The following is a 16,642-nucleotide window of genomic DNA, read 5'->3' on the forward strand; positions in this document are numbered from 1 at the left end:
GTGAGTCCTAGTGCTTTGTGTCATTATTTCACTACTTCCAGAGTGACTTACATAAATGTATTTCATTGATCAGCTCACACAAATATTGGATAGCCCAAAGTCTTCTCCTATAGCTATACAAGAAACGGTCAGTACAGAACTTCTTCTGTAATGATTCATCTCTAGATCTCATGATGCTACAGCAGAAACCGAGCCCTATGTGACTACAGTTTGGGTAACAAAGTTGAATTCCATTGCTGGAGCCCATTCAAGTCTCATGGACTGCAGGGCTGGACTAATGGTCCTGAAATCTTTGGCTATTCCGTGACTCTTGTATGACCTGTTACATCCAGTTAAAGAAACGCTTGGTCACTTGTCACGTGACTGGGAAGGATTGTCCTAGTTACACAATAACAATTGGCTGAATTTCCCAATAGCATAAAGAGAGAGACAGTCGCTGCAAAAGAAAAAAAAAGAAATTATAATTTAAAGCACAAACCACAAATTAGGAGAGAGAGAGAGACAGAGAGAGAGCGAGAGAGAGAAAGAGCTGTTCTTTGGAAAGTATTGTAGTCAATTAAAATGAAATATAAGAGAAGTACAAAAGATTCTATTTGATTGACGAGATGAGTCATCGAACTTGGCATTTATCAGAAATATGTCCGTTTTCTTGGTACAAATGATCTCATCTGATTGGGTTTTTTTTTAAACAAATTGAAACCATTAAAGGAATATACTTCTATCATGCTACTATTCATTAGCGTTTGGCTCTAGTGTGTACAGCCAGTTCGTTGTGTGCTCGTAGTAGACACTTGACACATATAATAGTCTTTGTAAACAATGCCAAAAGCTAATTTAATGTATAGATTTATAGTTCATGTATATCATAAAGATTATTTTCACTATATATCACTTTTTTATGGTTGAAGAAATGATTTTAAACTATCATGCTTTAAATGTTCTAATTTATATTTAAACTTTTCTTATATTGGGCTCAAGGAGTGAATGGCGCCTACTGTAGGTCTACTTATAAAGATAAGACAGCTCTGACGCATAACTTGCAGACAATGAAACTATAGTCGACGTCCATTTGGTAATATTACAATAATGTCCTTAATGTGTATGTCATTATACTTTAAGAAACTGATACGCCATAGCACATCTCTACTAGGCTTCTATTGCTTCACGTACGCTGCCTATTGTCCTGACAAAATTCGTTGTATTCCATTTTTAATTTAAAACACAAAATCTCTACGAATCCCAGGGATGACATATACGTGCTGAGTTAATTGTGACTTGGATTTCAACAGAATAGAAACAGTGTACAACTTTTCCCCCAACTACTAGAAAAAAGAAAAACTCGTACAAAAACATAGACTGTCTAAGCGCTAAGATGTTTTGAATCAAGATTTTTTTTTAAAAACTACAGCCAGTCGACATGTGTATTGTGACACCTATTGTATATTGTTATAAATAATTTTTTAAAGACTTTTATGCCTATCAGATTACTATTTAAAAAGCCTGCGGATACTACGATCTCACAATGTGGCCAGTAAACAAAAGAAAACTTACAAGGGTCACTTGAAGTGAAAAGGTTACCGAGTTCTGAAGAAGCCGTAAGAAAACACCCATTGACCAAGTAGGTCACAGAATTATTGGGACCAGAGGCCTGGTGGGGAGGCATTCAGGAGTTAGAAAGGAAGAGGTTTCAGAGTTCGATGAACTAAACAATGTCAAACAACATTTGATCTGTGTCAGAGGTGGATGTAGTCTCACTTAGTCCTAGACTTAGAACATTAAACCTATTACGATGTTGTGACGGTGGGTGGTCAGAATGTATTTGGAAGTTCATACACGTTGGAAAATAAAGAGATTGACACACATTCGCAGTATTTTTTTTTTTTAGAAAGAGTTGAAATGTACTTAGCACCAGTACTCAGAACTCAGTCATTCATTCTCCCTATCTCTCTCTCTCTCTCTCTCTCTCTCTCTTACTTACTTAAACAAGGATAAATACACACGCACATATTTGTAGGTACGGGTTACGGGTGAATTATCCGTCATTCTGAAGAAAATCATTGCATTAGTAATTTGCTCTTATTTATAACAATGTAACATCTAAACATTGTTCTACTCATTAATTGGAACAACTTGTGTAAACTATTTACAGACATCTTTTTTAAAGCCCCAATGTTCATTATAGTCTTTGTTAAATTAAAAGCTCTCCAGTCTTCAGAAGCTTATCTTATCTTATAAAATACAGACGTTACTTCAAAAAAAAAAAAAAAAAAAAAAAAAAAAAAAAAAAAAAAAGAAGACGATTACGCCCTACGTGTCATGTATCTAGTCATGCATGTTAACCAATAAAACGACCTACCTGTCAGAATGCTGTCCGAAATGTCAATACTTTCCAATTCATTGGACCAATAAGACATTTTTGTTATCTCTTATCTCAGGTTAGGTGGATTTTTAAAAAAAAATAATTCTTACTATTAGCTTGTAAACTAATTGGGGGGGGGGGGCTCTAACAGTTTTCCTAGAAATTTAACATTTTATGTATAACTGTGAAAAAAGTGGCCACACAGTGAAAACACTTGACAATATTCACATCTAAATACAATTTGGCTTTCGTCTTTTGATTGTAAACACAACTTCAGCTTCAGTAGGAATTCCTGCCCTCGACTCAAATGTTACTTCCGGTAAGAATTTATATCAACAAATAGACGCAACTGAACATTTTACGCACCGTGTCCAGTCCACATGTCAAATCATGAACTGAACTGTTAATAGAAGAAGCTGATTGTGTACAACTCTTTGGAAAGTGGCCAGACACCTTGCAATAGTGAAACATGTATAACTGCTTGGGTTTATTTATTGAGACTTAAATTTAGTAGAAATACTATGCGATTATTTGGCAATCAACTTTCCATCTGATTCTGTTATGAGGGAAAAATTGGAAATTAAAAAATGTCAACATATACGTTCATTATAGACCAAGCGACTAATTCTGTATGACAATAGAATTCATTCCAACATTAGATCTGTGTACACTCTCATAGTTTTCTAAACCAATGGACAGAGTATTTATAAACTCCTGGAAACTGAAAGCTACTTAAAGAAGATATTACACTTAAGTGAGACTTTTGTCTAGGATGTAGGTCAGTAGGTCATTAGGAGACTGTTATTAACCGAATCTCCAGCTCTCAACATCTTAGTTTGTGTATTTGTGAATAATGTAACAACTGAAACGAAAGCAAGCCAGGGGGACAATTGAAATGACTTTGACATTGGCGCCCCTAAGGAATTCCGAAAGGAGGGAGGGGAGGTAATGAGTGCTGTACCTGCATGTGCGTGCTATTCTTATTGGTTTAAGATTCTCATTTCAAATGTGTTAAGAATTGAAAAGAAATGGCCAGTGTTCAGGCAAGTGAAAAGAGACTGGCCAATATGACAGGTGCATGGGAAAGTCTGCGATCAAACTGATGAATCATTACATAACTATCTATTACAACAGACAAAATGGCCGTCTTTTTATATTTTATTATAATAGTTCACGTTTATCGTTTCTGGTAAATTTAACATTTATTACTATCATCTTCTGATAATGATGAAATTTACCGTGGATAGCGCGGCCTTCGACCGCTTATAGCGAGAAAGTAATTATTTATAGGTATCTTCGTTCCACGTATCTGATCTGCACACACTCTTAAGATCTAGTCTAGATCTAGATCAACATCTAGATCTAGAATATAGACCAAATCCACATTAGATTGACGTAAAAATATAAATAGGTCAAAATATAAGCAAAGCTTATATAAACTTAAAGTAACTTTAAATTTAATATTTAAAAAAATTAGTTATCAGTACACTACGCCATGTTTTCTTAATCTAATTTATAGCCAAATATAAATTTATTTCATTTTTTATTTGATAATTAATAACGGTCAACGATCTAGAATTATTTTTTTTCCAGCGATATACATCAACTGTTTAGCGCCCAGGTTCCGCCCTCCATGAAATTATGACTTGAATAGAGGCATTTTAAAAAATGGATTGAGGTTGGCGTGTACAACTTGACCGTTGTGAAAAACAAACAAACAAACAAACACTCACAACTCGTTGGTAGTTTACCGTTAGTGCCAACTTTTTCCAAAATCAAAGGTCTTTTCTGATACCATCAATAGATAACAGCTGTTGTTGAAACGTAATGTAACGCTAAGTACTATCTATCAGTATGAAAAGCAATTGTCTCCTCTAATTATACAGATCTTTATGTTCCTAATACTCATGATGACACCAAGACCATTCATTTGGAGAACATCATGGCTAAAAAGATTTTAGAAATAAAAATCACCATTTGGGTCAGGATGTCGTAGTTTTACCCTCAACAAAAGAGATGCAAGACACCCGATAGCAAAGACAAACAAACACAAAAACGCTTTTTTTTTCCCCCTGGCAATCAAATCATTAAATACAATTCAACTATCTGATATAAACATTTTACATGTAAATTATGAGTAAGTCCGGTATGAATGTACATTTTGGTTTTATATAGTTCATAGACTTATATATGCTATATCTAGACTGGACATGGAGATTTTTTAGTACTACAAAAATGTCGTGAAACAAGGCGTTGTTTTGTAAAGTAGTTATAAGAAGTTAAGTTGTTTTTTTTTAAAACGTAACCTATGTAACATATAAATTAGTTTTTAGATCTAGATCTAGTAATTGAATATCAAAAATAAGAGTACTGTCGTCCCATAATTATTATTTTGCAATTTTTAGATACATAATCTAGAAAGATCTAGGTAATCAATGTATTTAAATGTACATAAGATGATTAAAATCAACAGACATGAATTATTTCGATCTAGGATTTTTAAAACATTATCTCAATGGAAACTAACAGGAAATGGCTTTGTTTCATATATTAGCGTGGATATATAGTTCTGTGATTAATAGACTATTCTAAAGAAAATCCGAGAAATGATTTTGCATTATTTCTAAATTTTGAAAACTACAGAACATTATTTTTCTAAGACCGAAAATCTTGAAAAAGAGTTACGTACATAAAAATCTATATATATAGGTCTGTGAATCGATCAATCACGGATAAGAATTAGTTTCCGGTTTCCAGTCTAGATATTAATTCAAGTCTATGATATAGTTATAATGTTTTGTTTAGTGTAATGCACAAATTGTAAGACTAATTTCCTTATAGATAATAAAGATTATTATTATGCTAGCAATGAACGAGAATTCATTCTCTTGCACTGCCAGGGTCGACTTTCGCTAAAGAGAAACAAAATTCATTTTAAACCATTTATCAGTGTCCACACAGGAATTTTCTGGTGATGTGGCAGGTCTGCAGCAGTACTGCCCTCTGACAGGCAACGAGTATGTTCTTCTTCTTCTTATTATTATTATTATGTTATTATTATATATTAGGTTGGCAATATACATCACATACTGATTTTTAATGCATATTTTTTTGTTTATTTCGTTGAAATACTGTGTATTAAAGATTTTAGTTATTTAAATCTGACATCAAATGTTATGACGAGAGAGCTCATTATTTCCTTTGCCAACCAACTTTTAAAGAGATTAAAGGATTACCTCTGTTCAGGGGACACCCACACGCCCACAACTACACTATGTCAAAAGCAATAGAGTGAGTTGACATTTTATAATGGCACTTTAAAGGCAGGCGATTAGCACGTTGTCACGACAAGAGGTTGGCACGTGCAATAACAGCTTCTATCGCGCCCTCTGTTGGTCAGCCAGTGGTCCTTGTTGTCCAAGTACTGTGTCTGTGTGTGGGAGGGGGGGTGAGTGTTTCCTGTAAAATTGATAGCAAGGCCATTCGATAAGATTGGTTTGTCTTAGACAATTGTGGGTTTTTTAGATTTTGTCAGACATATTGGGAGGGGGCGGCATTTTATTCTTACAGACACTGGACCAGAGAAGAGTATACCTATGAGGACGCTCTCAAGGTGAAATTAGACGCCATTTTGCCCTCATTAGAATAGAGGAAAGAAGCTGGCAACAGATGCCCCCTGAAAGATAACTGGATAACTCTTATGAAAGTCAAAAGGCCACACACTCGAACCGAAAAAGAAGGGTCCGAAGACGACGAAAGGAAAACCCCGCGGATAACGGCTTCGTCGGCACAATTTGTAGCAAAATATGGAGGTCACTACTGAGTTTGCGTTTAAATGCGAATTATTGCACTCATCCTTAATCTTCGGAATTAAAGCCAATGTCATATTAATATTTGCAATATCTCTATTCAAGTCACACCTTTCAAAAATGGCCCTAATGATTTTCCTAGAAATTTAACAGTTGATGCATAGCGCTGAGAAAAGAATTACTAGCTCGTTGGAAAACTCTAGTTTGACCGTTATTTTTTTTTCAAAGTAAAAATAAATAAATGCGAATTTCGCTAGAGACTAAATCTATATCTAGATCCTACAATAGTTTTTAATAGAAAAACAATCGCTCAATAAGTTGCATAAAGGAGGTATTGTCTTTTTTTTTTTAAAATATTTTTAAGGTTTTACTTGTTTTTATTATTATAGGCAACTAGACATATGTTACCCGCGACCCGCGGGTCTTTATTTGCGCATTACTGTCGATATAGTCACTGAGAGTGTTTTGTAAACAATTAAACGAAATAATAATGTAATAAGTAAAGCGAATGTGTCAATGTAAAAATAGTGTGAATGAAGCTATCAAATCAAAATAGCTAATAGGCTTAAATCCATTTTTTTTTCAAATTAAAACATTTGCTTGTAGGCCTACATATATTTGATTAAAATTTGAGATGAATAGACTAAATTTCGTATGTTCATGTGTATAAAGTATAAAATAGATCTTGAGGTAGACATAGATCTAAATCTACACTAATCTAGAGTTAAAAATTGGCTTCTATAGAGTTCATTCTGTGCTGTGCATGCGTGAATTTTTTTTCATGAATGAATATAGGCCTATCTCAACACGGCTACGCAGCTTTAGCGAACAGCGAACGAATGTATTAAAAATGCTTTAGAAGAACAAATTTGAATGTTAATTTGATTAAAATATAAAATGAATGGTCAATAATTTGTATGTTTATGTGTTAAAGCATAAAACTATCTTTGCGAAAAGAAGTTTTATCATCTTAGAGTTCAATAAGAGTTTTAGACCTAGGCCTAGGAATAGACTCAGAAGAGATGTGTTAATGTGTAACCATTTGGTAATGTCTAATGAAAGAATGTTCGCCAGGAAATCTGTAGTCACAGATATCAGGAACTAATTTATGTAAAAAATGCTTTTGAATAATCTAGTGGATTGGATTTAGATATATGTTAAACTTAGCTAATGATCCTTTCACGTTATTTCTCTTTCGCTACGAAAATAAAATTAGGTTTGCGAAAATGGGTTTACCCGAAGTCGATACATTCTTATCTATTAAAAACGAAAAGAGCGATAGCTTTGTTAAATGAATGGGATTATAAAGTGACCAATTAAACGAAATAATTTTTAGTACGCGATTCATGAATGAATATAGATCTAGGCCTATCTCAACTCGGCTTCGCAGCTTTCGTAAACGAATGTAGCTTTAGAAAACCAAATTTGAATGTTTATTTGATCAAAATATGAAATGAATGGACTTTAATTAATATTTTAATGTATTAAAGTATAAAACTATCTGTGCGAAGAGAAGTTTTATCATCTTAAAGTTGAATTAGAGTTTTAGATCTAGGGATGGGATTAGAAAGTAAACAATTAAACGAATTAATTTTTAGTACACGATTCATTACGGTATTGTCTAATGAAAGAATGTTCGTCAGGAAATCTGTAGTCACAGATATCAGGAACTAATTTATGTAAAAAATGCTTTTGAAACACAAAATTGAAGGTTAATTTTATTATATAATGAAATCAATGGATCTTCTTTTGTATTTTCATGTGTCAAAGTAAAAAACTATCTGCGCAAAGTGTATTTCTTAAAATTAGATCTAGGTCTAACTCCTTTCGATCTTTTCTCATGTCAACATTGTTAACCATGGCCTAGATCCATAAAATACTATAGCTGTAATAGAGTCGGACAACTTTATTTTTTTTTGAGGGTCTTAAGTTTGTTTTAGGGCTACAATACATACACTACGGTCTAAGCTGGTTCCCAAGGAACATTCCTGCCTAGTTTTATCAAGATTGGTCAAGCGGTTTTGATGTCTATAAGTAACATACATACATACATACATACATACACCTCACATTCTACTTTATAATATAGATAACTGGATCAAATATTTTGCTATGTAAATATCAAAGTAAAGAAATTATTATTATAGCTTTTATATAGCACTACTTTCATGCTTATAGCATGCTCATGCTCACAGCGCTTTGGTCCAATCTCATTTGTGGACCGGTGGGGGTGGAGGGGGTATCTAGGAGTTGGTTTTCCGTGCTGCCTTTAGGCGCTCAGTAAACGCAACTCTGCCCGAGTCGGGTGTCGAACCTCGAGCCCCCTTCTAGGTAGCCAAGACAAGCGCACTAAGTTAGCGCTCTCGACCACGCTTCCCAGAAATGTCTTAACCAATGACTGTATTCGTTTTCTCTGCTTCACTGCAGAAACAAACACACAAAAAACGAAAAGAAATAATCAGTAGTTGGCATTCACTAAGAAAGCATCTCTACTCATCAGCGCAGAGAGCGTAGTAAAATCAAGCTTCAGGGCAAAAGAGACCTTGAAAATGGTGGCTTGACAAACTAAATGCGAAATTACAAAATCTTACGCTTCACCAAACGTTACATCTAGAAACAGAATGTCTGCAGCATCGCCCCCCCCCCTCCCTCGCAGTTATCAAGTAAAAAGGAAGTCTTTGTAGATGAAGCTAAATGAGAAATATTTTTCTCTCCACTTGCTAAATCAATAACGGAAATGAAGTGTAATACTTTACCCAGCTCCTTCTACACATAAATCATAGACCTCAAAGTATTTATTCAGAATAGAAAAATGTGTTTTGATGTAAGAAGACAATTACTCCAGAAATCAAATTGAACCAAAGACAATGCAGTCTGCTGTAATAGTTTCCACTTGATGCCCTCAAAATCCTTAATGAAAAAAAAAATGGGGGAGAGAAAAAAAAAAGAGTTCTAAGGATTTTTCTTTAGCGTAATGTTTCTGTTTTAGATTCATTTATTAAGACTTCCGTCTTATGTTGGGGAGGAATATTACAGACGTTCTGCTGCTAGATGTGCTAGAGTGTCTACTTTCTCTTTCAGTCAAATCACCATTTACTGGGAGGGCGGGGGGGGGGGGGCAAGAGGAAGAGTCAGGCAAAAGAAGCGATGGGAAGACAACATCAAGGAATGGACGCGGGCCTGTCAATGGAAGAAGCTTTAGCCCTGGCTAAAGATAGAGAGGAATGGACGCGGGCCTGTCAATGAAAGAGGCTTTAGCCCTGGCTAAAGATAGAGAGGAATGGACGCGGGACTGTCAATGGAAGAGGCTTTAGCCCTGGCTAAAGATAGAGAGGAATGGACGCGGGCCTGTCAATGAAAGAGGCTTTAGCCCTGGCTATAGATAGAGAGGAATGGACGGGCCTGTCAATGAAAGAGGCTTTAACCCTGGCTAAAGATAGAGAGGAATGGACGCGGCCTGTCAATGAAAGAGGCTTTAGCCCTGGCTAAAGATAGAGAGGAATGGACGCGGGCCTGTCAATGAAAGAGGCTTTAATCCTGGCTAAAGATAGAGAGGAATGGACGCGGGCCTGTCAATGAAAGAGGCTTTAGCCCTGGCTAAATATAGAGAGGAATGGACGCGGGCCTGTCATTGAAAGAGGCTTTAACCCTGGCTAAAGATAGAGAGGAATGGACGGGCCTGTCAATGAAAGAGGCTTTAACCCTGGCTAAAGATAGAGAGGAATGGACGCGGCCTGTCAATGAAAGAGGCTTTAACCCTGGCTAAAGATAGAGAGGAATGGACGGGCCTGTCAATGAAAGAGGCTTTAGCCCTGGCAAAAGATAGAGAGGAATGGACGCGGGCCTGTCAATGAAAGAGGCTTTAACCCTGGCTAAAGATAGAGAGGAATGGACGGGCCTGTCAATGGAAGAGGCTTTAACCCTGGCTATAGATAGAGAGGAATGGACGGGCCTGTCAATGAAAGAGGCTTTAACCCTGGCTAAAGATAGAGAGGAATGGACGGGCCTGTCAATGAAAGAGGCTTTAACCCTGGCTAAAGATAGAGAGGAATGGACGCGGGCCTGTCAATGGAAGAGGCTTTAACCCTGGCTAAAGATAGAGAGGAATGGACGCGGGCCTGTCAATGGAAGAGGCTTTAACCCTAGCTAAAGATAGAGAGGAATGGACGGGCCTGTCAATGGAAGAGGCTTTAACCCTGGCTAAAGATAGAGAGGAATGGACGCGGGCCTGTCAATGAAAGAGGGTTTAACCCTGGCTAAAGATAGAGAGGAATGGACGCGGACCTGTCAATGGAAGAGGCTTTAACCCTGGCTAAAGATAGAGAGGAATGGACGCGGGCCTGTCAATGGAAGAGGCTTTAACCCTGGCTAAAGATAGAGAGGAATGGACTGGCCTGTCAATGGAAGAGGCTTTAACCCTGGCTAAAGATAGAGAGGAATGGACGCGGGCCTGTCAATGGAAGAGGCTTTAACCCTGGCTAAAGATAGAGAGGAACGGACGGGCCTGTCAATGAAAGAGGCTTTAACCCTGGCTAAAGATAGAGAGGAATGGACGGGGGCCTGTCAATGAAAGAGGCTTTAACCCTGGCTAAAGATAGAGAGGAATGGACGGGCCTGTCAATGAAAGAGGCTTTAACCCTGGCTAAAGATAGAGAGGAATGGACGGGCCTGTCAATGAAAGAGGCTTTAACCCTGGCTAAAGATAGAGAGGAATGGACGGGCCTGTCAATGAAAGAGGCTTTAGCCCTGGCTAAAGATAGAGAGGAATGGACGGGCCTGTCAATGAAAGAGGCTTTAATCCTGGCTAAAGATAGAGAGGAATGGACGGGCCTGTCAATGAAAGAGGCTTTAACCCTGGCAAAAGATAGAGAGGAATGGACGGGCCTGTCAATGAAAGAGGCTTTAACCCTGGCTAAAGATAGAGAGGAATGGACGGGCCTGTCAATGAAAGAGGGTTTAACCCTGGCTAAAGATAGAGAGGAATGGACGCGGACCTGTCAATGGAAGAGGCTTTAACCCTGGCTAAAGATAGAGAGGAATGGACGCGGGCCTGTCAATGGAAGAGGCTTTAACCCTGGCTAAAGATAGAGAGGAATGGACTGGCCTGTCAATGGAAGAGGCTTTAACCCTGGCTAAAGATAGAGAGGAATGGACGGGCCTGTCAATGGAAGAGGCTTTAACCCTGGCTAAAGATAGAGAGGAATGGACGCGGGCCTGTCAATGGAAGAGGCTTTAACCCTGGCTAAAGATAGAGAGGAACGGACGGGCCTGTCAATGAAAGAGGCTTTAACCCTGGCTAAAGATAGAGAGGAATGGACGGGGGCCTGTCAATGAAAGAGGCTTTAACCCTGGCTAAAGATAGAGAGGAATGGACGGGCCTGTCAATGAAAGAGGCTTTAACCCTGGCTAAAGATAGAGAGGAATGGACGGGCCTTTCAATGAAAGAGGCTTTAACCCTGGCTAAAGATAGAGAGGAATGGACGGGCCTGTCAATGAAAGAGGCTTTAGCCCTGGCTAAAGATAGAGAGGAATGGACGGGCCTGTCAATGAAAGAGGCTTTAACCCTGGCTAAAGATAGAGAGGAATGGACGGGCCTGTCAATGAAAGAGGCTTTAACCCTGGCAAAAGATAGAGAGGAATGCACGGGCCTGTCAATGAAAGAGGCTTTAACCCTGGCTAAAGATAGAGAGGAATGGACGGGCCTGTCAATGAAAGAGGGTTTAACCCTGGCTAAAGATAGAGAGGAATGGACGCGGACCTGTCAATGGAAGAGGCTTTAACCCTGGCTAAAGATAGAGAGGAATGGACGCGGGCCTGTCAATGGAAGAGGCTTTAACCCTGGCTAAAGATAGAGAGGAATGGACTGGCCTGTCAATGGAAGAGGCTTTAACCCTGGCTAAAGATAGAGAGGAATGGACGCGGGCCTGTCAATGGAAGAGGCTTTAACCCTGGCTAAAGATAGAGAGGAACGGACGGGCCTGTCAATGAAAGAGGCTTTAACCCTGGCTAAAGATAGAGAGGAATGGACGGGGGCCTGTCAATGAAAGAGGCTTTAACCCTGGCTAAAGATAGAGAGGAATGGACGGGCCTGTCAATGAAAGAGGCTTTAACCCTGGCTAAAGATAGAGAGGAATGGACGGGCCTGTCAATGAAAGAGGCTTTAACCCTGGCAAAAGATAGAGAGGAATGCACGGGCCTGTCAATGAAAGAGGCTTTAACCCTGGCTAAAGATAGAGAGGAATGGACGGGCCTGTCAATGAAAGAGGGTTTAACCCTGGCTAAAGATAGAGAGGAATGGACGCGGACCTGTCAATGGAAGAGGCTTTAACCCTGGCTAAAGATAGAGAGGAATGGACGCGGGCCTGTCAATGGAAGAGGCTTTAACCCTGGCTAAAGATAGAGAGGAATGGACTGGCCTGTCAATGGAAGAGGCTTTAACCCTGGCTAAAGATAGAGAGGAATGGACGCGGGCCTGTCAATGGAAGAGGCTTTAACCCTGGCTAAAGATAGAGAGGAACGGACGGGCCTGTCAATGAAAGAGGCTTTAACCCTGGCTAAAGATAGAGAGGAATGGACGGGGGCCTGTCAATGAAAGAGGCTTTAACCCTGGCTAAAGATAGAGAGGAATGGACGGGCCTGTCAATGAAAGAGGCTTTAACCCTGGCTAAAGATAGAGAGGAATGGACGGGCCTGTCAATGAAAGAGGCTTTAACCCTGGCTAAAGATAGAGAGGAATGGACGGGCCTGTCAATGAAAGAGGCTTTAACCCTGGCAAAAGATAGAGAGGAATGGACGGGCCTGTCAATGAAAGAGGCTTTAACCCTGGCTAAAGATAGAGAGGAATGGACGCGGGCCTGTCAATGAAAGAGGCTTTAACCCTGGCTAAAGATAGAGAGGAATGGACGGGCCTGTCAATGAAAGAGGCTTTAACCCTGGCTAAAGATAGAGAGGAATGGACGCGGGCCTGGCAATGAAAGAGGCTTTAACCCTGGCTAAAGATAAAGAGGAATGGACGGGCCTGTCAATGAAAGAGGCTTTAACCCTGGCTAAAGATAGAGAGGAATGGACGGGCCTGTCAATGAAAGAGGCTTTAACCCTGGCTAAAGATAGAGAGGAATGGACGGGCCTGTCAATGAAAGAGGCTTTAACTTTGGCTAAAGATAGAGAGGAATGGACGGGCCTGTCAATGAAAGAGGCTTTAGCCCTGGCAAAAGATAGAGAGGAATTGACGCTGGCCTGTCAATGAAAGAGGCTTTAACCCTGGCTAAAGATAGAGAGGAATGGACGGGCCTGTCAATGAAAGAGGCTTTAACTTTGGCTAAAGATAGAGAGGAATGGACGGGCCTGTCAATGAAAGAGGCTTTAGCCCTGGCAAAAGATAGAGAGGAATTGACGCTGGCCTGTCAATGAAATAGGCTTTAACCCTGGCTTAAGATAGAGAGGAATGGACGGGCCTGTCAATGAAAGAGGCTTTAACCCTGGCTAAAGATAGAGAGGAATGGAGAGAGACAGCTGACAGATCATGTATTGTGCCCAAGCAGTCTAACTGACCAGAAAACTGACTTCAAACAGCTGACCATCATTAAGTCATTTCACCTATTCTACTAACTCAACTCCCCATCTCTCATACGACCTTATTTCCGGTCAGACATAATCCGTGTTCACTAGTTACGTTCCGTGTTCACTAGTTACGTTCCGTGTTCACTAGTTACGTTCCGTGTTCACTAGTTACGTTCCGTATTCACTAGTTACGTTCCGTATTCACAAAATTCTTCAAAGTCCAATGAGGTAACTAGTTTGTCCGTGACAGAATTATGATGAGATAGAAAATATGACCTACGTACACCTAACCTTAACAAAACTATTAAAAGTATCCCTTCCATCTACTTAGACCATGACCGCTGCAGCCCAGACTCACAAGTATTGGACTTCTACTGTTTCTTGACATTTGATTTCAAATGTTGACAAGAACTATATTTCTTACCAAGACGTCATTAATCATTGTGGACTCCGTTTTCGTGAGTTTCTAGAAATGATCGTCTTGGAATTTTTGATCCAACCGTTGAGGCTGGCAAATGACACCCGTAGGAAGCCCATTAATCAGTTGATCATTTAGTTTTAAAACTTGTTTTCAGTGACATTATTAAATAACTGGATACCAATGTTTTCTCTTTAAAAAAAATAAAAATCCTAGTCTACACATAAATTAATAGACTGATGACAACTTCCGATCGGGTTCGCCTTGTGTAATAAATAAAACTTCCGTAAAATAGAGAAAAACATCACACTGTTCATGACCAGGCATTGTGTGACAGTCGAAGCTCATGTGTTACATCCAGTTAGTGGACAACTTGTTTTGAAATAAGTTTTTATTCAGTTTTAAGTCCAATGTTTCCCCAATAATGTAAGTGTTATGCACTTGAAATGAAGAGAGAGCTAGAACCATAAACATTTGATTCCGCAGTGCTAAAAAGTGTGCTAAATGAATAAACACCTTTAATAATAGCTTATCAAAACTTCCTTTAGTTTGTACACCAAATAGAGTTTTTTGGTGCCCTATATGATCATCTAATCATGGAACTATACTAATGAGAGTTGAGTGGAGACTTTCATACGTGGAAGTGAATCCATACATAGCAAGCTTTCTGGTGTATCCGGTGTACAAAACGGAAGTCACGTGACGGGACGGAAGCGTTGATAAGCAAGTATGTAAATTAAAATTATAATTTTGTTGCACTTTTCAGCCTTGTAAAATCAAATGTCTCGCTTATACCACAAAGTCATTTCTTTTATTTAGCTTGCAACGATGATCATTCAAAATGGCGTCCTGGACATCTCTGTATTTTGTCTATTGATTTCAAAATTGAGGTCGATCTTCCTTTTGTACATTTTTTATGTTTTTTTCTGTAGGTTCTATTACATCGCCACCACATTTATTCCAATCGATTGGCCTTCTTTTTATCTCTTACTGTATTTTATTTATACGGATCTTAAAAACCAAAGTGTAAACAAAGAGTAGATTACTGCGATTAACTTTGAGTGTGAAAGTCCCCAACGAGGTTTAACCTCGATAATCGTTCCTTCAATTTGTGTTGCCTCTTTTTCGATTTTATGATTAAACTACTATTTGTTCTGATACGTTGATCATTCTATGGTTGAAATTGGAATGTGATGGATATATAAAAAAAAACTTTAAAAAAAAAAAATTCCAGAATAACCTGCAGATAACGGATAAAGATTTCATTTCCTTTTCCGGTATATTATTTATATAAACCCATATCGATTCATTCTTTCTAATCATAGAATCAGAAGAAAAGAACTAGATTCTATTTGTCCTAGGTAATAGATACCAAGAGGTAGTCCAACTGCCAACTTAGAACCAGAAACTAGACACAATGTACTTTTGTCCAATCTCCTAATAATCAAGGAAACTAGGCTAGGTAACGGAAACGAAACATCACCGGAAGTGACGCCATGAGTTGGTGTTAATTGAATATCATATTATTGGCGACGGTACCAGGGTTCACTAACATAAGAAGCTATGGCGTGAGTAACAGACATTGGCTTTGTCTATGTCAAGCTAAGGTTACATTTTGAAATAATGAAAACAGCAGGATCAATTAAGATTTAGTAGACAGTATATTCATAATATTGATAATAATAATGTATTTATAATAATAATGTATTTATAATAATAATGTATTTATAATAATAATGTATTTAAAACAATAATGTATTTATAATAATAATGTGTTATAATAATAATATTCTATTCGGTACTACGAATCCAAAAGAAAAGATAAAGAGGAAAGAGGGAAAACAAAAAGAGAAGTTAAGATGAAAAAAAAAAGATATAAATAAGAAAGGAGAAAAGAAGGGATAGAGAGAAGGATAAAAATAAAAAGTGAAACGACTGACAAAAATATGACAAGAAAGAAAGAAAGTGTCAAAGAGAGGAAGATACAGAAGTTTAAAAAATAGAAACATTCACAAATACCTACACGGAGAGACATACACACATACACACAAAAAAAGAGTCAAGCCCCAAGTGGTCCCACATTCCTAGCTACGACACGGTTATTATACCCATTTTTTTTTCTGAGACATATCTGATAACAGTCTCTGATGTATATTTAAATATTTTTAGCGGCCCCCGTAAGGGGAAAAAGCCGCTATTAGGTTTGTGCAAAATGTCCGTCTGTCCGTCTGTCCGTCTGTCACACTCAGAACTCGAAAACTAGAAGAGATATGAAAAATATTATTTCATCATTGAATGCGGCTTGAAAAGTTTAGGTGCAACGGCTACTTTTGGTTTTCTAAAAGCAAACCGTTTAATTTATAAAATTAATTATGCAAGCGATTTTTTCATAAAAATACACCAATTCTAAAACAATTACGTAAATGTAAGGGAGGCAATGTTACAATATGCTAACAAAGATGGACAATTTTTGTGTATTTTCAGTATCACCAAGTC

The 16,642-nt window shown here is 38.2% G+C and overlaps 1 protein-coding gene across 1 annotated transcript in view; it reads left to right on the forward strand.

Moving 5' to 3' along the window:
* The window catches only part of LOC106075221 (thyrotropin-releasing hormone receptor-like), a 159,194-nt gene that overhangs the window by 29,243 nt on the left and 113,309 nt on the right, over nt 1-16,642 (forward strand). The window lies entirely within an intron of this gene.

The sequence above is a fragment of the Biomphalaria glabrata genome, chromosome 1 (genome assembly GCF_947242115.1).
Source record: "Biomphalaria glabrata chromosome 1, xgBioGlab47.1, whole genome shotgun sequence".
Taxonomy (NCBI): Eukaryota; Metazoa; Mollusca; class Gastropoda; family Planorbidae; genus Biomphalaria; species Biomphalaria glabrata.